Here is a 23,174-nt window from a genome sequence, read left to right as displayed (position 1 = left end):
TCTATCAGCTATTTCCCATGCCCTCTAATGATGTAGTCTAGAAAAGTTTCACTTCTATAGCTGTCCCTCTCAGGGTCTCAGGGTTAGTTCTTTTAGGTTCCCCATCCCATGAGTTTGATTCTCCATCAGTTTCACTTAATACTTTACAGATACTCTGATTGACTCCTTATTTAACACTTCATTCAACAGGTAGCTATATTGTATATAAATTATAGAGGATACAAAAATAAGATGAAGCCCCTTTTCTCTTCATGCTCACCCTTAGGACTGACTGTGAATTGGTTTACTTAATAATCATGAAAACATGGAGGAAGACTTCATCATGGGAAACTCAATAAAGCTATAATAAAATTTTCAGAGGGGAAAAAACCCTAAAATTATATGAAAGCCAGTAGAGTAGAAGGAACTAGGACTTCAAAATATGTTTCATTGTTCTTAGCTACATAAACTTTGTCTATCCCTAGTTTAAGTGTTAGAGACTATAAAATTCAGAATTGTCTGGCATATTAGATGATTTTAAAGCATGATTTTAAACATTTATTACAGAAAATTCAAGCACATATAAAAGTAGAGAGAATAATCTAATGAATTCCCATGTATTCATCACTTTAGGAATTCTTCATTCATGGGTGATAATATTTTATCCACAGTCCAATCACTGTCTGCACTTAGATTATTTTGAAGCAAATGCTCAACCTTATATTATTTCATTTGTAAGTATTTTAATTTCTATCTCTAAAAGGTAAGGACTCGTGTGTGTGCGCGCGCGCACATGCGCTATGGCAATACTGTTGTTCCTCCTAAAATATTTTACAATAATTTCTTAATATCATTGTCAATACAGGGCCAGTTTTCAGATATTTCCAGTTGTCTCCAAACTGTTCCCTGCCCTCACAGTTTTCTTGGTTTTTTTTTTTAAGATTTTATTTATTTATTTGACAGACAGAGATCACAAGTAGGCAGAGAGAGAGAGAGAGAGAGAGAGGAGGAGGAGGCAGGCTTCCCGCTGAGCAGGGAGCCCAATGTAGGGCTCGATCCCAGGACCCTGGGATCATGACCTGAGCCGAAGGCAGAGGCTTTAACCCACTGAGCCACCCAGGCGCCCCAACAGTTTTCTTGTTTAAATCAGGATTCCAATAAGGTTTAAACAGTGCAATCACTTGATGTGGTTGGTGTCTCTTAAGTCTTTTTTAATACATAGATTTTACCTTCATCTTTCTTCTTCCTTGCTGCTTATTTGTTACAGAAACCAAGGAATTTGCCCTTTGGGATTCCCTGTAGTCTGGATTTAGCTAATTCCATTCCCATGGAATCATTTAACATGTTTTCACTCTCCCTTATATTTCCTGTGAATTGGTAGTTAAATCTAGAGCCTTGATCTAATTCATGTTTGATTTTTCTTTATTGGGGGGGAGGCAAGAATACTTCTTAGGTGCTGTTTTTTATTTCTATTAGCAATAGTGTCTACTTGTTTCTCTTTTTAAGATGTTAATGGTTATTGAAGTTATGTCTAGATCCATTATTTCACTGGGATTGCAAAATGTTAATTTTGATCATTAATTGAAACAATTCTATAAAAATGAACTTTCACTTATTGACTGATCACTCTGAGGTACTTTTATATAAGAAAGGCGGGATAAATGTTAATTCTTTGCCTTTACCTACCTATTTTAAAACTTATTAGTTGGTTCCCTAGTGTCCTCCATTTGTGCTATTGCTATTTACTAGTGGATTTTAAAATATAGATGTGCTTCATTCTATTGCAGTAATTATTCTTATTTCATGCTCACATTATCCAATCCCTGGCCAGTGAGAGCCTTTTTAAGCTGGTTCCTGAGTCTTTTCAACATGACTGTGGTAGTCATTGATGTGTTCTAGCTTTGTGATGTGACAGAATGTTCCATGCCATTTTTTATATTTCCTTCCCCAGATCTGTAATCAGCTACTTCTCCAAAAAGCCCAGTTTCTTCTACTGTGTCATGATATGTAGAGGCCACAGTCTGAACATTAAGTGTGCTTATTGCTAGTGGGTTGGTCATTGTTTCTAGGTATTTGCAGTGGATAGAACTAGGAAATATGTATATTTTTTCTCTAAGGAAAAGTATATGATGAATCTTATGATATTTCCAATTCAAGTTCAGGACTGCAAAGTTGTACCTTACCTCCCTGATATTATATCCATGTCTCCTTTTCCCTTGCCAAAATTCCTTGTTCTTAGTGCAACAGCATAACCACTCATTTACTTTATCTTGCAACACACACACAGTAGTTTCAGAATTACATTACCACACAACCAGCAACAGCGTAACTATTGAAAGAAGTTTGTTTATTCTGTGACTGTTTGTCTTTAGTATGTATACGCTGCTGGAGATGTACAAATTTCTGTTAACCTGCAATACAAATTACTCTTTTTTTTTAAGATTTTATTTATTTCTTTGACAGAGATAGATCACAAGTAGGCAGAGAGGCAGGCAGAGAGAGAGGGGGAAGCAGGCTCCCCGCCAAGCATAGAGCCTGATGTGGGGCTCAATCCCAGGACCCTGAGATCATGACCTGAGCCGAAGGCAGAGGCCTTAACCCACTGAGCCACCCAGGCGCCCCAATACAAATTACTCTTAATGTGATATCATTTCCATGTCTCACATTTTTGTCTTAAAACCCCAAACTGCTGATTTCCAAAATGTTTAAATGCCTATTTATAATTTTTCTTTATTAATCAGGAATGAGGCTACAGATAGGAATGATTACAAGACTTACTAAAATAATTACCTTGAATGTCGTCATTGAATCCTCAGGATATACTCTTGCCTATTCTTTTTTCTTAGACCAGACTCAGATAATTTCACAATTTCATTCCTTCCTTCATTCATTCATTCATTCATTTAAGAGATACCTGATAAGTACTGTATGACACTGAGGCAAGAGGAATAAAGATGGAATTTAACATGTATTGACTGTCTGCTATGTCTCAAGTGTTATTCTAGCTGCTTTATATACATTTTCTCACATAATTTTATAAGAATCTTTTGAAGTATACATCACTATTCTGTAACTGATTTTCAGATGAGACAATTGGGATTCAGTGGGTTTCCTTTGTCCAAAGTGACGAAGCTGTCAAGTGGAAAAGCCAGAATTAACATATTGGTCCATTTTATTCCAATGCCATATATAAGGTACACTCCCTATCCTTAAGGAGTTAGTGTAGAGTTTAGACACAGGAAGAACAAAGTACAATAGAAGTTCAGGCAAAAGAGACATTAAACTGTGTGGGGCATCACAAAAGAGGTGACAATTTGCCTGAATCTCAAGAAAGAATAGAATTTTGTTGAAGAGAGGGGGAGTGCATTCTTTGTGAAAAGATGGAGAAAAACAAAATTTCATAGGTTAAAAGGCGCAATGGGTTTTCGACATGATGAACAGTCTCATTTGACTAAAATTTAGCGTGATATAGGGAAATAGAACTAAAACAGAAAAGGTGCCTAGGACTGTAGTGGAGACCTGAATGCCATTCTGAGGATATAGGACAGCCAGAAGTGAGACATGATGGGGCTCAATCCCAGCCACTGGGCAAGTTCCATCTAACCCACATCCTCCTCCTTTGAGAGACTCAAGGCAAAACCTAGCTTCATAAATCACACATCTAATGGGTTGGTCTTCATGTCTTCTAGCAATTTCCCGCTAAAGTTGAAATTGTTTTAGATGTTTTGCTACTTGAAGTTTTACCAAATTAAGCCTTCCAGTTAGAGAGCCCTAGAATAGTCACATGAAGCATTGCACTGTGATTGGCACTGGTTGTACTGGAATTCTGGGTATCAACAATGAAGTCTTACTGTAGATGAAGATACTTGGAGTCAAGTAAGTCTTAGATATCTCATCAATTTCTTGTAAGAGCTCTGCTAAAAATGTTTATCAATTTGATTAATAAGTATGGGATTATGGAAACAAAAGGAAAAATATCACAATTCAAGAGATTTGGGTAAAATTGAAGTCAGATTTGAATAAGGACCTTTTACTCTAGAAATGAATTACATCTCAATTGTATACAATAGACTTCTTATTTCAGGTAACTTTGTTGGCTTAAGATCCTTCCTTCGCAAAGCATTAAAGTTAAAAAAAAAAAACAACCACTTAACCTAATATCCTCATACATTCCCCTCATGGGGATTTCTAACAGTGAATTAGTCTCCCTATTATCCTGTTTTTATAGAAAGTGTGAGATTGCATAATTCATGGCAACTAAAGTTTCTTTTGTAATATGACATTTGCTATCTTAATTGTCCTTCCAGTTCATAATGCATAAATCAAATGTAGTGGAGCTCTGTAAAATCTATTAGTTATGGATCTTTTGAGATCTGAGTGAGCTATTCCCTATTTAGGACTAGTTATGATGTATGTCCTCAATGTTCCTTCCTTCCTTCCTCTCTTCCTTCCTCCTTCCCTCACTCTCCCTCCTTCCTGCCTTCCTTCCTTCCTGTCCTTTCCTTTTCCTCCCTTCCTCTCTTCCTTCCTGCCTTCCTTCCTTCCTGTCCTTTCCTTTTCCTCCCTTCCTCTCTTCCTTTCTCTCTTCTTCACTTCCTTCCTTCTTCCTCCCTCCCTCCTTCCTTCCTTTCTTTCTTTCTCTTTTTTTTCTTTCTTTTTTTCTTTCTCTTTCTGTCTTTCTTTCTTTCTTTTTGCTATAGTAGCTGAAATATTCTCGTGGAAGGTAAAAGAACAGAATATTATGTAAAGAAAGGACATGGCCTTCATCAATACCCAAAACTCTCTGGTTATGGAAACTTTCAACCTACATGAAAATATTTGCTGGACACAAATTTACAAAATCCACTTTTTTGAAGAGGTAATCCATTAATTGTTGTTGATGTCATATTTAAGAATGAGGATATTCATAGATACCACTTTTTAATATTTTTAGTCAGCACTGTACTACAAAGTGCAGCATATAAATTGATCTGTTGCCCAGAGGGGTCATTGATTCCACACTTACTATTCCTGACAAAAGATTTTCTCTGACATATCCTGATAATTATAGTCATGTGGCATATTAGCTTTAATTGCCCCCACCATAAGCTTTAATTTTTCATTTTGTGCTAGTGTAGACCCAGTCAAAGCCAATATAAATCCAAGATATGTGTTTAGGTTAGAGTTGTGGTTCACACCCTTGACTGCACTTTCAAATCACTTGGGGAGATTTTAAAATCCTATCAACCTGGGGCCCCCCTCCCAAAGATTCAGATTTAATTGGTCTGGCTGCAGGACCACAACAGTTGCACAAATCCACGGAACACCATTTATCGAGAACATATTCATCCCCAGGGGCCCCCAACCTCCCAGAGCACAAGTCCATTGTATTCTGTGTGAATGTGCCTGCTGTGCTTGTGCAAACTTGGAAACCTAAAGAGAGGGCATGAGCACACCTGTTTTTAGAAGCTCCCGAGATGATTCCAAAATGCAGCCAGAGTTGAGAACCATTTTTAAGATATAAAATAGCATGAGACATTAACAACATGTATGTAGGAGCCCACATAGAAATGGATTCAAATCTTGCTCTACCACTGCCTAGCTGGATAACCTCAGGAGAGTCATGTAAGCTCTTGGAGCCTCAATTTCTTCATAAATAAAATAACAATAATAGTACCTGCCCTATGAGGTTATACTAAAGAAAAAAATAAAGACAGTCTAAGTGAACTGCTTGGTACAATGTTCATGCTCAAGAAGCCACTATGATTATTTCAGTTATTAAAGCAAAATGTCTGTATTAGTCTAGACTTCTTCAGTACTAACTCACAGAAATCCAACGTAGATAACCTGAAGCAAAAACGGGGACCTTAAGCAAGCCACAGGAAGGGTAGGGTTGGACTTGGTCTGAGGGATTCCAGCATTGGAATGCCACTAGGACACTTATTCTGTCTCTCTGGGGCTGATTCTGATTTCTTTCATGGTGCTTTCATGCTCTTAAGCCAGCTGACCTTGTAACCTATGACCATAGGCAAGTCATGTCTTTTTTTTTTTTTTTTTTTTAAAGATTTTATTTATTTATTTGTCAGAGAGAGAGAGAGAGAGAGGGAGAGAGAGCAAGCACAGGTCCTTCCTGCCTTCCTTCCTTCCTGTCCTTTCCTTTTCCTCCCTTCCTCTCTTCCTTCCTGCCTTCCTTCCTTCCTGTCCTTTCCTTTTCCTCCCTTCCTCTCTTCCTTTCTCTCTTCTTCACTTCCTTCCTTCTTCCTCCCTCCCTCCTTCCTTCCTTTCTTTCTTTCTCTTTTTTTTCTTTCTTTTTTTCTTTCTCTTTCTGTCTTTCTTTCTTTCTTTTTGCTATAGTAGCTGAAATATTCTCGTGGAAGGTAAAAGAACAGAATATTATGTAAAGAAAGGACATGGCCTTCATCAATACCCAAAACTCTCTGGTTATGGAAACTTTCAACCTACATGAAAATATTTGCTGGACACAAATTTACAAAATCCACTTTTTTGAAGAGGTAATCCATTAATTGTTGTTGATGTCATATTTAAGAATGAGGATATTCATAGATACCACTTTTTAATATTTTTAGTCAGCACTGTACTACAAAGTGCAGCATATAAATTGATCTGTTGCCCAGAGGGGTCATTGATTCCACACTTACTATTCCTGACAAAAGATTTTCTCTGACATATCCTGATAATTATAGTCATGTGGCATATTAGCTTTAATTGCCCCCACCATAAGCTTTAATTTTTCATTTTGTGCTAGTGTAGACCCAGTCAAAGCCAATATAAATCCAAGATATGTGTTTAGGTTAGAGTTGTGGTTCACACCCTTGACTGCACTTTCAAATCACTTGGGGAGATTTTAAAATCCTATCAACCTGGGGCCCCCCTCCCAAAGATTCAGATTTAATTGGTCTGGCTGCAGGACCACAACAGTTGCACAAATCCACGGAACACCATTTATCGAGAACATATTCATCCCCAGGGGCCCCCAACCTCCCAGAGCACAAGTCCATTGTATTCTGTGTGAATGTGCCTGCTGTGCTTGTGCAAACTTGGAAACCTAAAGAGAGGGCATGAGCACACCTGTTTTTAGAAGCTCCCGAGATGATTCCAAAATGCAGCCAGAGTTGAGAACCATTTTTAAGATATAAAATAGCATGAGACATTAACAACATGTATGTAGGAGCCCACATAGAAATGGATTCAAATCTTGCTCTACCACTGCCTAGCTGGATAACCTCAGGAGAGTCATGTAAGCTCTTGGAGCCTCAATTTCTTCATAAATAAAATAACAATAATAGTACCTGCCCTATGAGGTTATACTAAAGAAAAAAATAAAGACAGTCTAAGTGAACTGCTTGGTACAATGTTCATGCTCAAGAAGCCACTATGATTATTTCAGTTATTAAAGCAAAATGTCTGTATTAGTCTAGACTTCTTCAGTACTAACTCACAGAAATCCAACGTAGATAACCTGAAGCAAAAACGGGGACCTTAAGCAAGCCACAGGAAGGGTAGGGTTGGACTTGGTCTGAGGGATTCCAGCATTGGAATGCCACTAGGACACTTATTCTGTCTCTCTGGGGCTGATTCTGATTTCTTTCATGGTGCTTTCATGCTCTTAAGCCAGCTGACCTTGTAACCTATGACCATAGGCAAGTCATGTCTTTTTTTTTTTTTTTTTTTTAAAGATTTTTTTTTTTTTTTTTTGAGAGAGAGAGAGAGAGAGGGAGAGAGAGCAAGCACAGGCAGACAGAATGGCAGACAGAGGCAGAGGGAGAAGCAGGCTCCCCGATGAGCAAGGAGCCCGATGTGGGACTCGATCCCAGGACGCTGGGATCATGACCTGAGCCGAAGGCAGCTGCTTAACCAACTGAGCCACCCAGGCGTCCCCTAGGCAAGTCATGTCTTAAACCTTTACAGCCTCTTATGCAGGGAAGAGTAACTCATTATATTCAACTCAGCTGGGAAGGTCACAGTGACCCAGCCTGGCTATAAGACCACATCCATCCCTGTGGTCAAGACGTACAGTCCTTAAAATGGGAAGAAGGGCAAAGTGCAGATGAACAAAGTAACGACCTTCATTTTCACTACCGAGACTTGGTTCAAATTATATAAAATGCACAAAACTTCTGCTATCCTAGGACCTATCAGCAGATAAGGAAGAACAGCAGTAAGGTCCCAGAAGCAGTGAAGAAACTCTCTGAGTTTAAAACACCCAGTCTCTCTGCCCTTCATGACCTATACATAATAATCACCACTAAGATGCTTTTCTGACAATACATTCCTTAGCCTCTCTGTTCTAGTTTACTCGAGATCTTCAGGTTGGCAGGCAGGTGAGGAGTTGGGTAAGCGGATGTCACACTCCCAGCAGTCCGCATTATCTAATACCTGAGTTGTTCTCTCCTCCCACTCCCAGCCCACAGTCTGTCCTTACCTACACGAGTAGGAAAACTTAGCAGTTTTTTATAGGAGCACACTCCACAGCTACTTTACTGTGTATGTTATCCATGAACAAGGCAGTGAGGAAGAATAATCACAAAAGGCCCAGAGACCCCCTTTAACATGTGGATTGTTCAAGCCACTTAACTTAACCCTTGTGGTGGAAAAGCTACAGGCATTGTGATAGAGGAACAAGATTCATCGTTTTATAGCAAGTGTTGCTTTTGATTTAACTTCTCAGAGCTTCACTTTCCTGATGGGTAAAATAAGGGCAGTAATATTTCAGAGGACTGTTGTAAGAGTTGAATGCACTTAATAAGTGATGAGGTCTTTGAAAGTCAATTACACTCTACACATTGGGTCTTCAATAAGGAGTTTCAGGGTTTGGGGGATAGTTTCATGTTCATAAAGTTAACTGAAGAGATCTTGCTAAGAGCATGCTCTCCTATATTTAGAGCCAGTAGAGAGGATGACTGGCTATATCCTAGGAAGCATTGCAAAAGATGCACAAGTATTACTGGTACTCACTGACCTTCGGCTCTTAGCACACTGACTCTATGCTTACATAGATGAGTGAGGGAGCTGCTGGCATTCACTTTAAATCACCCTGCTACTTTACTGGTGAAGGGCATTACTTAGGAAAGGACCTGACTCACTTCACCAGAACATAGTACAACACTTCAGATAAGGAAGTAAAGTAGAAAAAAGTCATATATTAATAGCATTACTAGCTCTTCTATATCAATTGATGCTTCTGGAGATTTTGAGGCCTGTTTACAGTTCCTATTCAACCCAAGTAAATTGGTAATGGGTTGATAAGAGTTGATGGGAGGATTGTATGAGTGAACGTGTAAAAGCCAACTGGCTCATGGCCAAGGACATAAACGGCACTCTGACTCTTATGGGCAGCATCGAGCTCCAGATTATGTACTCTGGACTGGATAGGTATACTCTATCTCATCCCAGACAGTGATATTAAAATAGTATGCATCAAAAATGTATTTATAGTATGCAACTTCTCTGGCCTAAAAATTTAGGAATTACCTTTCTAAGCCTTTTCTAGTGTCAGTACTCCATAACCAAAAGTCCAAATATTTCCAGAAGTTAAAAATTCCTTTCAATGTAAAACAGGAATGTATTGAACAAAGGAGCAGTCTACTCATGAACCTTTACCTTTTAGGAGTACAGAATTGCCTATATCAAATAAACATGAATACAGGTCAACTATAAACTTTAAATTGTTCAAAAGATGGGTACTTCAACATCACTAAAATATAGGGAGCTAATTGATGAGAGTATTTTGGAAGTGAAGGAATACATTTTCTTAATTTTTTTAAACATCTGGTCTTTGGACCAATTTTATTTCAATTTCTTGCTAATATAGTCACACAAATGCCTGATTTATACAGCTTTAAGTATCCCATGGCAACATGATCTTGTGCTTTTCTCTTCCAGTTCCTTCCTAGCCCTCCCCTACTTTTTCTTGAGAGAATCAGGAAAAGGTTTTCTGTTTCTTATTGTTGAATCTATTTATGAAAATTTGAACTGAACAGTTTAGCACAATTAAGCAGGATGCCTCATTCATCAAACCTTCATTTTTTCTGAGACTCCCATCCTATCAGTCACCAAAATACATGTGTTAAGTGGCAACTGTTCCTAGTCTATTGGCATGCCACATCTGTTGACAATTACAGAGGTACATACAATGCCATTTCATATCATGGCATGTGCTTCCCTGTGCCTCAGGTCACAGGCCCTCGGGGCCATTTTTCCAGCGTGTCCTGGAACTAATAAGTTTGATTTTGCATGAGAACATGTTTATGCACCTTGTAAAGGAACGAGTCATTCTCTTTTGCTTTTCCTTATCATGGCGTGCCTACTCACGTGCATGTGTGTGCGCACGCACATGCACACACACACATGAGCAGTGAGGAAGAACCATACCAAGGAATAGTCACAAAGACTTTCTTCTACATACCCACCAACCTTCCTTGTAAATTGCTGCTTTATTTTTTATTCAATCTTTTGTTAATAGCATGTTTTTTGGCTTCTCTTGGATTTTGTCTTTTTTTAAAATACTGCTTAATTCTGGGTTTATTTCCTCCTGTTCTTAGTTAAGATTTTGATCAGACTTTTTCCAATGCATCTATTTAATCTATGTAATGATAAGTCCCTGGGACCCTCTCTGAAGTTATGCCCTCTTTGTTTTGGATCTCTTCCTGACCTATAAGCTTTTTTTATTGTATAATACATATTATTCAGGAAGTATCTAGAACCTGAAAAAGTGGAGCTGAATCTGTAAGCCATCCACCTAGGTATTTTATCTCTCTAATCTTAACACCTGGAATAGTTGCCACTATCTAAAATGTTGACCTTTTTACCTGTTTTTACTTAAATATTTAATATTGGGTATGTGTAGCCGTAGTAACATTAGGTTTTGTGTTTTGTTTTTGTTTTTTCATTTAAAAGAGAGGTTCTGCTTGCTTTTGGACATGAATTTTGTCCAAGTTTAATTAATATTTATTAAACTTTTATTAATTTTGTTAACATTTTATATTGTTAGGAATAATTAAATGAATTCTAGTAGAAAAGCTACCTGAAGGGAGTTATTTAATGGATGAAAGAAGAATTAGTAGAGAAAGAAGTTGAGAACAAGGTTGAAGCCAGTGGTAGTTTCATCCATGGTAGTTAATGGTGTTTCTTAATCTTCAAATATCAAGTGTGTTGTAATGCTTAATTATCCTTAATATCTAAATGAATTACCACCATATTGAAGAAAAGAGGAAGTGACCTACAAATTCTTTTGTGTTTATTGAAGAGGAGCAGTTTGAGGAGCTTGGAGAATTCTACAGGAGAGAGAGGGGGTTGTTAGATCCTAGGTTCCCACTTAAACTTCAAATGAAGAAAACAGGATGCATGAGTGTTTCTCTTCTCCAGCATTGAATTTTGCACTGGTTTGCTATTAAACTCAAGGGTATGTGAAGGAAGCAATTTTAATTGCTTGGCACTTAAAAAACCCGCTCTCCTGTTCAATGGGTTAGAAATATTTTGAAAATTTTATTGCACTTAGAGCCATGAAAATTTACCTGTAATAAATTTTTGCTGTATGCCTACAAAAATCTATCTTCTAGAAATAAACATGCAAATGCAACTATAGAATGCTTAGAAAAGAAAGGGAAGATAATATTTATTGAAGACCTATGTGGTGCCAAATGCATGACATTCATTATTTTATCCTCTCTACTTAATATCTGTATGAGTAGATACTGCTATTTCTGTTTTACAGGGAGGAAACTGAGGCTAAAACCAGCTAAAACACTTACCTAACTGGTATGAGGTGCAGTGCAGATCTGAACCAGCAGTTTGACTGCAAGCCCGTTTTCCTTCTCTGCTCTCTTTACATCCCTGGGATTATGTTGAAAACAGTGAGGCGTGGCAGCTTCTTAGCTATGTAGGCTTTGCAATCAGTGTAGCCTGATTCACCGAAGATACACCCAGCTTCCACTTGGGGCCTGACTGATCTGGATTTGTGTCTAAATTATCGCATATATCAAATAATGCTGGATCCTCTCTCCCAGTTTCTGCTGTATAGCCTGCTTAAAACGTCAAAACTCCCACGGTTCCAGAAGAATACTAAGAATGTTGTCTGATGTTAATCAAGTATACGCTGTGCCGTCTTGTATTAATTAAATTTGTGGTACCTAAATCAAGAATTCTTCAGGTTGGCTTTTGAAGCATGCTTTGTCTCTGGCATGGGAAGACCCTATTTTGAGATTTTCCTGCACAAAAGTCGGGAGCCACAATCAGGTATGGTTCGGAGCTTTTGCAACTGATGCCCAAACATAAGAGGAATCTAGCTTCTGTGGAAGTTTTTAAGAAACCTCATTATTTGACAATTAGTCAAATGTCTAGAATATGACATTCCTTCATTATTTACTTTTCCACTTATGGCTATGTTTTAAGGTTCTTTTGATGTTGTTGGCCCCCCAGGTAGTGGTAAATGACCACGAGTGCTAATAGCCTGGTTTCCACAGGCGCCTGCTAACAACTGCCTCATAAATATTCAACAGGGGCATTCTGTGTGAAGGGCTGGGGAATTAGGTGACCTGCCAAGTCTTGCCACATCTAATATCTATGATAATGGCTGCAAATTACATGGGACAGAAGGAACGGGTGTTGCACTGTGAAAAAGCAGAAGGGAAATCAAGACAGCCTGTGGCTCCTGGCAGCTGCCTGGCTGAGAACACCTTTGCCAGGTGCTAGTTCCTGAGGTCACTGCCTTTCACCCCTGCCCTACAGCTGAGGTCTGGAGCTCACCCCTGCCTAACCACAGTCCTTCCAAGTAAGTCCTCACCACCCCAAAGAGTAACACAGGCTTTTCTCTTTGTTTTAATATTTTGTTGTAATGGTAATTAGCATTACCTCTTGAATAGTAAATTAAAAAATCCAAAACAGAATTTTAAATTTAAAAAGCTTTTCCACTAGGAATCCAGTTGCATTAATTTTGTGGACGGAAGGTAAACTGAATTAGCCAAGTGTGTGCATTCATTACCTTATTCTAATCCCCAACATCACAAAGGCAAAAGGCTGTCATTAAATTTGAGAACTGACAAGAACTGGGATTTCTCGGTATGAGTGTTGAAAGATTAATTTGAAAAGATCTCACTAAAAAACACAAAAGGTTATTGCTAACGTGGGATATTTTATATTCATAGTCTGTACCTGGTTTTAAAAGTGTCTGTTTGCAGTACCTGGTTTAGAAAGAAGTGATACTTGGTTTAGAGCACTTGATCAAATTTTAAATTGAAATACCTATAGTTATTATTTTGTTCTGGTGATACACAAACACAGTTTATAAGATCAGATTGGAAATTTCTTCTGTCATCAAAGGATATTTGACTTCCAGTTATTAAATATTTCACATCCAAACAGAAGCTAAAAACAAGGAAAAAGGAGAAAATGAGCTTTCCCCCCACCCTTTTCTTCATAATATGATTTCAAAAGAGAAAGTATTTACTTCTTCGACAATATTTCATACTCTGTATTTGCCCTGAAAATGTTAGTGGTAAAAAAAGAAATGGTAGTAACGAAAGCAGTGGTAATAAATTTCATGCTACCGTAGTTAATTTTCACCAAACTAGTTGCCAAGCTGGTCGTGGGGTAAAAATGTACATATTTCAACTTTGATCAGTGGATTTTTAATTTTATAAATAGCTATATACCTTGATTTACACATCTGTAGCACATTTTAAACATCTGTATCCAAGATGACCATTTGGGGAAAGGAAGCAAAAGGATTCATTAGCTTCACTTAATACCTGTTGTTTGGTTCTGTGTGCAGCATTCAAGTCCCAAATGAGACTTGTGTTAAGAGAAATTATATATAATTTGCTTACCTTATTAGAGAGTGAATAGCCTAGAATGGCTTTTTAAAAACCAGAATGCGAATTTACAGTGTTTTCTAATGTTATATAATTGTTGAAGAACTGACATACCAGTCCTGATGGTGAAAATGAGAATAATTGAGATTAAACTCTTGGGGCACCTGGGTGGCTAAGTGGGTTAAAGCCTCTGCCTTCTGCTCAGGTCATGATCTCGGGGTTCTGGGATCGAGCCCCACGTGGGGCTCTCTGCTCAGCAGGGAGCCTGCTTCCCTTCCTCTCTCTCTGCCTGCCTCTCTGCCTACTTGTGATCTCTATCTGTCAAATAAATAAATAAAATCCTAAGGGGCTCCTGGGTGGCTCAGTGGGTTAAAGCCTCTGCCTTCGGCTCAGGTCATGATCCCAGCGTCCTGGGATCGAGCCCCGCATCAGGCTCTCTGCTTAGCAGGGAGCCTGCTTCCTCCTTCTCTCTCTCTGCCTAATTGTGATCTCTGTCTGTCAAATAAATAAAATCTTAAAAAAAAAAATAAAATAAAATAAAATAAAATAAAATAAAATCCTAAAAAAAAAAAGTTATTAAACTCTTAACTCTGTTACCGCAGGACCCTTCACTCCTTTGTGTGGCATTTATTAGTTTGCCAGAGATTTTTGCATTCAGAACCTAAGACCTGGTTTTAAAAATGCTATGTTCGGGTAATAGACTATAGCATGATTTTCATCAAACTTGATTAATTTTAGCCATAGATAGTTTGAAAGAACAGCTTGGTTAGAACTATTACATATACAGGAAGAAAAGGAGTATATTGCACCTTAGCTATAAAAAATGAAGTCCAAGCTATGCTTCAAATAACCTTTATAGATAACTCTTTAAAGATCATAGTTTATAATGTTACCACTCCCGAGATACGGAGGCAGCCATTGCTACTAAGAAAATTGCACTGCTTCGATCTACCCTTGCTACATTTTTGCTTCTTTCCTATTAAAACACAGCCCTAGAAGCAATTTTAATGATCCGGGATATAGTCCTTAGTCTCTCCTTCAATCGAGGCCAGACCTAAAGCCATAGCTTCTAAGATCAGAAGAGTCTCCTAGATCCTTTTCATCTGCTGTTAGTATATGGGCCCCCTTTCTGCCCCCCATGAGCATAAGAACAACAGTTTTGTTACAAGAAGATCTGAAAAAAACATCAAATCCCTTTCTGCTAGAGATGTATTTATTTTGTAGTGATTAAAAGCTAAGAGGGCTCCTTCTCAAATTTTTGCTTGATGATTCCTGAATGAAACATTTGCCACTTTTTCTTTCTCAACACTACCCCTTATATGTATTGAACTTAACTTAGGAGAAAGGTTGGGGATGTTGATCCTTTCTTTGAGTGACCTTTTGCAAACACTTACTTACCCTGGACCAGTAGTATTCCAAGAATATAATTAAGGATCTCTTGTAATGCTTGTTGAAAGTACAGATTCCTGAGTCTCCTACTCAAAAATACTAATGTAGTAAATCTGGGGTGGGACCCAGAATCCTCATTTTTTTTTTTTTTTAAGTTTCCTTGATGACTAAGATGTAGGGAGTCCAGGAACCATCCTTTGAGGAACAGGATGCAATCTGAGTCCTTGCTCATGTGTTCAAACAGCAACTACTTGCTGTGATTACCTAAGAATTACATGATCTAGACAGTGTTTTCCCAGATTTAGTAATGTTACCAGGTTCAGAACCAAAGGGATAACAACCAAGCTACTTGGGATGAATAGCAATTTGATAATGCTGACAGTGTTCTGGAGTGGGAAGACCTGGGTGAATTCCAGGGCCCTGTTGATGAAGCTTTCACAGTGGTGAGAGACTTATTACCATGACTCAGTTTTCTAGTATATGAGTAGAGATAACCATCTTTGCCTTCTACCCACATAATACCAAGACTCTGACAAATATTGAGGCACAGCTTATAAAAATAAACTAATTTGTGCATGTTACTATAGTTATATAAGTAACAGATTTCCAAAAACCAAATATCCATAGAAAACCCAATGTTTTCCTTATGTTTTATAATAATTTCCCTCAGTTTTAAATAATGGTTTGTAAAACCACCTCCTCAGAGACTTTCCCCTTAACTTTCTACTTTACCTTCATCCTGTCCCAATTCATTTCTATAAAGATATTAAGATGCCAGATTATATGTCACATTTCTAAACCACCCTCTAACTGGTACCCATGGAAATCTTACATTTCCCACACTCGGAATCGAGAAGGTCAACCATATTTGGCTTGCTGAAAATAACAAACAGTTGCTGAGCTGGCCTGGAATATTGTATGGGATTAAAAGTCAGGTTTAACCGCAAAAGCCATCCCAGTCATGAGTCAGTGTGTGGGTGCCTCCTTATAAGACTCCATGCAAGATAGAGGTGCTGAGTGGGGGAAAGCTCTCAAAAGGTTCTTTGGAATTAGAATTTTTTTAAAAGATTTTATTTATTTATTTGACAGAGATCACAGGTAGGCAGAGAGGCAGGCAGAGAGAGGAAGGGAAGCAGGCTCCCTGCTGAGCAGAGAGCATGATGCGGGGCTCGATCCCAGGACCCTGGGATCATGACCTGAGCCGAAGGCAGAGGCTTTAACCCACTGAGCCACCCAGGTGCCCCTGGAATTAGAGTTTTTGAAAGGACACATCCTTGTCCACCCTCACCAGAGAAACCTTTCTCATTGCCTTACCCACCTCATGCTTTCCAAACAGTATGCGTATTTCACATCAGAGCAGAGTACCCCAGGAGTCCCTGTAACCTCTGTTTTATCAAAGATCAGGAAGATGTGTGTGATTAAACAAGACAGGTTTATGACTTGTTGGAGTGGGGGAGGACACGTACCATGAGAAACCATGAGGCATCTTAGTCAAAAATTTTAGAAAGAACTTGGAGGATTTGGGTTTGGGGTAGGGCATGGTTTGTGGAGGGTCCAACGAAGCAGGGATTTGCTCTAGATCGGCTGTTCTCAGGAGAGGGTACAACCCTATGACTGAACATCTTAATCTTATCTGCAGGGAGGACAGACCAGGTAAAGTATGATTATTTGCTGTGAACATTTCAGGTTCGCTTTGTAGGTGCTGTTGTTGTTGTTGTAAGATTAACCTTCCACTTTGCCATTGTTTGTTTATGATTTGTTCATCTGATCTCAAATTGCATGTCCCTAGAATTGAGGAACTTGGACATTAGAGACATGCAGGGACTTAGGAACCATAAGAAGAGTGAAGAGAGACTCCCCTCCATGAAGCAGCAGGTCAGGAGAGGAATTATAAGGAAGATCAGGAGGAATGAAAGTGAGGGATGGATGGATGGATGGATGAATGGATGCAAAATATCAGGCCCGTCTGAACTTACTACCATCCCAGATAAGCTACAATTATCCTGAATACCTCTGGAACCAACAACCAACAAAACACAGGATTCCTACCATTTTATTATTTATTCACCTATATATGTATTGCACATACATTGACACATATTACTGAAATTATGAAGAAAAGCAGCTAATGTTCCAGAAGGTTTTCTTCATTTATAACTAAAGGGAAAATAGGTAGGATGAAAACTCGGTAGAAAACTGTGTGCAACATTTAGTTTTAACATCCATTACCTTTAAATCTGTCAGAAATCTCTTGTCAGCTATGGTTATATTCTTCACAATCATAAGGTTACCCTATGAAATGTTCATTTCCCTGTAATCATAATGTGGAATCAGGATATGAGGGGAGGAGGGCATCCTTTTCCAACTTCTTCAGAATGATAGAGGGATTCTTCCTCAAGAGGTGTGGGAAGGAACCCAGTTGAGCCACGTGAGTGGCATACATAACTCTAGAGATTGAACTCACTCTTAATGCTTATTACGCTGGGCAGAGAGCACAGTGACCTCTCTTCCTTCCTGTATTCTTTGTAAGGACTAACCTTCCTGAGATGTTAAACCACCAATCAGAATATGAAATATTCAAGGGAAACCATTTGCTCACTATTTCTTTGCTTCTACTTTGCTTCCTACTTCAAATCTAAAGGCTTGTCATTACCAGCCCCTCCTTCTCCTGTTGGAGGTTTGTAAAAGCCTCCTTGCTCCTTTAAAAAAAAAAAAAAAAATTTCTTCTTCTTCCCCCCCCCACCCCCAGAATGAGCATTCTGAGAACAAAACTCTTCTCTGATAACTCTTATAAAACACTTTTGTGCTTGGCTCTCCAAGGATTAAGAATTGGACACATAATTCTCCATTCATTTCTCAAGTGTCAAGAGAGAATTGAGTTTAAAGGCTCCAATTCCCTTGCAGGTTACACTGTCTATCTAGATGAATTAGTATTCAGCACGGCTTTGGGAAAAAATCTCAAATGATTTGCAGTTTTGCAAATTGTTCAGACTCATAATGAAATCTCAGGCTGAGGAAACCACTAAACAGTTCAGATCATGAGTTTTTCCCTCTGATGTCCGGACGTCTTGGATCAATTCATTCATCTCCCTTCTTTGCGTTATCTGTACTGGGCAGCTGAGGCTGCTTGAGAAGGTCACATACCCCAGTAACTTGGTGCAAATTCATGGCCTCCAACTTTAGCTGGGTCCTCGATGAGGCCTCCTGCTATATGTCCTCAGTCAGTTCCTCTCCCAGACTATCACCACTGACCTCATTCTCCCACCTTCCAATCCTTCCTTGCTCAGGAAAGGGCAGTCCATTATCCAACCATTCCCACTCTCCCTTTTGGATACAAAAGAATATATGTCTGTCTTCTCCAGGGCTATTCTGGGCCCAATAACTTGTATACTCCCAAGCCCCTTACACTGGCAATTATTTCTCTTCCATAGCTTCAGCTTTCTCTCCTCACTAACATTTCTCCCTCAGAATATAAAATGTTCTCGTCTTTTCCATTAAAAAAAAAAAAAAAAGTAAGCACCTTCACATGACTCCATATCCCTCCAGCTCTATTTCTTTGCAGGCAAGCATGTTTCCTCCTACTTACTCCTTTTTGCACTGCAATCTCAATTCCACCTCTAGTATGACTTATCTAGATGAATTAGTATTCAGCACAGCTTTGGAGAAGTCCACAAAGACCTTGTAACCTTCCAAGGACTCATTTGGATTTGGCCAAATCAAATGGGTCTATTCTAGTCCTTCCCTTACTTGATTTTTCTGAAGCATTGGCACAGTTGAGTGCCACCCACATCTTGAAGCTCTTTATCTCCTTAGCTTTGGTGCACTTTCCTTCACTATTTTGCACCTCCCTTGTGCTGGTCTCTTAAATATTAGTATGTGCTAGGGTGTCTTCCTTGGACTTTTATCTTTTTATTCAGTTCAGTGTTCCTAAAAGAAATTCCCAAATCTATATCTCCAGGTGTTAAAATCCACATAGTCAATATTACCACGTGGATGTCCAATAGGTACTTAAAATCAACATGCCCGAGAGCTGAACTTTTATCCCACTCTTACTCCAATCCATCTCTAGGAATAGCAAATTATTGTCCTAGTCACTCCAGCCTGAAACCTTTGCATTGACTTAGACCTTTCTTTCTCATTCAGCCCTTTCTACTCAATTGATCCCCAAGATATGCTAATTCTACCTTCAAAGTATAGCTTTTTCTCTATTGCTTTAGTTAAGGCACTTAAAATTTCTCATTACTACATTGGTTCTAGTTATCATCTTAAAATGTGGCTTTCCATTGCATTCTAGGCAAACTTTTGAGCATGGCATATAAGGTCCTTCAAGACCTGACACCTGCCAAACTCCACAGCCTGCTCTCTGACCAGATTTCCATACAGACCTTCATTCCAGCCATAACCCTACTAGAAGTTCCTTCAAAAAAACAAATTATTTCACAGTTCCTCCTTTTATATGCTGTTCCTGCTGCTTCTAATATTATTCCTTTCTAGCTAATTTCTACTTATCTTCTAAGGCTCAGCTCTTATAATAACATCTTAACATGCTCACCCAGGAAATGTTAGCAATCATTATGGCTGTTTGGTACTCATTCTGTGTATTCTCATAATAAGCCTATAACAGTATTAATCATAATGTGTGTGTGTGTGTATATATATATATATATATATATATATATATATATGCGCATATGTTGTAATATATAGCATATATATTACTACATATATATAGTAATTGGCCTCTTGTTTTCCTTACTGCCTAATTCTGAACTTTAACCATTTTGCTTTTAGTTTATTTCACTCACATTACCTGCCTGGACCCTAAAAGCATTTGGGTTTGCTATCGCTGTTTAAAATACTAAATACCATCAACCATTTTCTAGTGAAATTTTGGTGGGGTTAGTAGTGATGATGAATACATTTATTGAATTCTTACTATATGGTAGCCACTTTCTAAATGTTCTACATGTATAATCTTATTAATCCCATATAATGAGTGAGGAAATTAATAATGAGAGAGATAAGTACCTTAGCCAAGCCACATAGCTTATGAATGGTAGAGCCAGGATTTGAACACATGGAGTAGTAGTCCAGAGTACAAAAAGACAGGGGAAATATTTTCCATGTCCTGATATATCAACATTATTCCATCATTACTCTATTAGAGAGACAGCCTGGACAGTTGATTCAAAATATTTATTAAATATCTACAATTGACCCTTGAAAACACAGCTTTGAACTTCGTGGGTTCACTTACACATGGATCATTTTCTATAAATACTGTGTGTGTGTGTGTGTAAATGTATTTTCCTTGTGTTTTTCTTAGTAGCATTTTCTTTTTTCTAGCTTACCTTATTGTAGAAATACAGTACATAATACATATAACCTACAAAATATGTAAATTGACCATTTCTGTTATTGACTGCCAGTCAACAGTGGGGTATTAGTAGTAAAATTTTTGAGGACCCAAAAGCTATATGTAGATTTTTCAATTGCAAGAGAGTTTGGCAACCCCCATCTCTCATTGTTTAAAGGTCATCTGGACTTTGTGTTTGAATTAGGTCTTTGAATAAAATAGAGCCCTTCCTTCAAGTTTGCCACCTAAAAAGGAAAATAAGATATGAACACAACTTAATAACTAGGGAAAACATTATAAATGATAAAACAAGTGCTACAGAAATTGAAAAGAGAATTAAGTTTAAACCTGGTTGAGGAAAACTCAGGAAAGACTTTTTAGAGGAGGTGGCATTTAATATTTGCCCAAGAAGTTGAGTCTTCATGGGTGAAGTTGACCAAGGGATGAAGAACGGATGGGATTTAAGGATAATGGTAGGGAATCAAACCATGACCTCTTATTACCTTGCTTTATGGCAAAGGAATAAAACGAAAACAATGAGCTTTGGCAGAGCCTTTTACCCTGCAGGGAGGAGCATGAGGGAATGTAATCCCTCATGGCTCAGAATCCCTTGGTTGTTCATGCAGGCATCTATGGAGTCAAGGAAGTATGCCTTCAAAAACTCTAAAGTGAAATATGCTTTCCTCCTAGAACCTAAGCCATTCCCATAGTAGTTGGTGCCTTCTATCTGTACCCACTTTCCTGGGCAATGAGTTGAGTTTCTTGTTTTGTTTTATTTTAATGTAGCTTAACATCCCAGGAGAGAATTGAGCTATTCTGCGGCCTCATGTTTGGACACTGTGGTTCTAGTCTTGAGAAAGTTGTCAGGACCCTTTTCCCAAACCATAGCATTGAGATGCTCCTCCGCAGAAAACAGCCCGGTGAGCTTAGGTCTTCTACTAAGTGATTTCTCAAGAGACTTCAAGTACTTTTATGCAGTGAGTCTGTTCTCTTTTTCTTTTTTTAGTAGAGAACTATTTTTTGGATGCATTTTCTTAGGGAAAATAGTTAATCATGATAAGAAACCTGAAGTTAGTAGTGACCAACTTCGTCCAACATGACTACTTGGTGAATATGTCATCTTCATTCTCTGTTCTTTTAATTTCTGAGTACACAAAGAATCATTTTGAAATGTTTTGCTTGCTGTTTATCTGACATCTTGCATGTGAAGAATGCTTAATAAATTGCGTTTGATTTAGTATATACATATGCAAATGTGTACCCCCAAGTTCTAGTAATCCTCCTTTTCTAGTCCTACTCTCAGGGTTCAATGTCCTTGTAACTAATACAGAATCCAATGGCCTCTGTATTAACTGGGGTATATAATGTTGGCAGCTATAACAAACAATCCCATCTCAGTGACTTAACAAAGAAACATTAGTTCCCACTCATGTCACAGTCCATTGTGGATCAGTGTTTAGGAGGGGATATTGTGTACCACAGTTATTCAGGGAACCAGACTTCTTTCACCTGCTGTCCTTGCTGTGCCTGCCTTAAGGCCTTAGACCCTTAAAGTCTTCCATTGAAATCTCCGCATGTGGTCAACCAAACAATGAGAGAGAGACATACACAGAGAGAAGATAAACTTGGAAGATTAAACTTGAAAGCCACGCCTTGAAGTAGCATATGTGACTTCTGCCCAAATGCCATTGCCCAGGACTAGTTGCATAGCCCTAAGTGCAAGGGAACAAGGAGATGCAGACATCTTATGTGTCCAGGAGAAAAATGGTTTGGTGAACACGTAGCATTGTCTCTATCGCAGCTGTAATCCTCTTCATCATTCCAGTTATTATATTTTTAAAGTTTCCCTACTTTCCTCTCTCAGATATCAATGGGGTCTCATAATAGATTGGTAGAGAGAGAGCTGGGAATACACAAGTAATACAGCCTTTCTAACTTCACACTACCAACTTTTTTTTTTTTTTTTTTAATTTTTGCAGCTGCTTTCCATCCAGTTCAGCTATAAACATTAATTGGACTTCTACCATGAGGAAATCACTGTCCTAGGTCCCATGGAGTTAGTCACAGACAGGACAGTCTCTACTCTCAAGATACATAGTGTAGTGGGGGCCAGTCCTACCATATCATGCCCTAATATCAACTCCAAAAGGCCTTTTCCAGTGCATTTCTCCCTCTCAGACTGCTACTAGGTTCTTGAGAAAGAAGGCATATTCCCCTCTCCACACCAGCTCTAGACATTAGTTCTCTGCTGAAAATTTTCCTTGTTCCTCCAGGGATACTGTGTTTTCAGAGACTTTTGAGAAACATCCCTAGAATTAATTGTGAGAGATAAATCTAAGTAACATTACCCAGTGCCATACCCATGTTTATTATTAAGATTCTCTTTATATTCTAGGGTATGACACAAAATCACTATGCTCCCTGGCACAAGGTGAGCTCTTGTACCATGTGAGTGGATCTGTCTGTCCTCTGAAGGAAGTTTGATCTTAGGTTGCTAGAAGAGTTGGCAAGAGTCCCAAGTTTCCCTTCCCCTGCCCTCAAATAGGAAAAGAGTGTATTTATGTAAATCGCGTATTAGAAACAGCCATGGGCATGTCATGATTCCTCAAGGGAGACATGTAAACTAAACTCTATAGTAACAT

At 38.5% G+C, this 23,174-nt stretch overlaps 1 protein-coding gene across 1 annotated transcript in view; it reads left to right on the top strand.

Annotated features, from left to right (window-relative positions):
* LOC111146606 (carboxypeptidase Q) overlaps positions 1–23,174 on the top strand; it is a 496,537-nt gene that overhangs the window by 406,777 nt on the left and 66,586 nt on the right. The gene's annotated exons all lie outside the window — the stretch shown is intronic.

This window comes from Enhydra lutris, unplaced genomic scaffold (genome assembly GCF_002288905.1).
Source record: "Enhydra lutris kenyoni isolate GAN:26980312 unplaced genomic scaffold, ASM228890v2 scaffoldscaffold14, whole genome shotgun sequence".
In the NCBI taxonomy this organism is placed as follows: Eukaryota; Metazoa; Chordata; class Mammalia; order Carnivora; family Mustelidae; genus Enhydra; species Enhydra lutris.
Note: the sequence above shows the minus strand (reverse complement) of the source record. Positions and strands in the feature narration are given on the sequence as shown.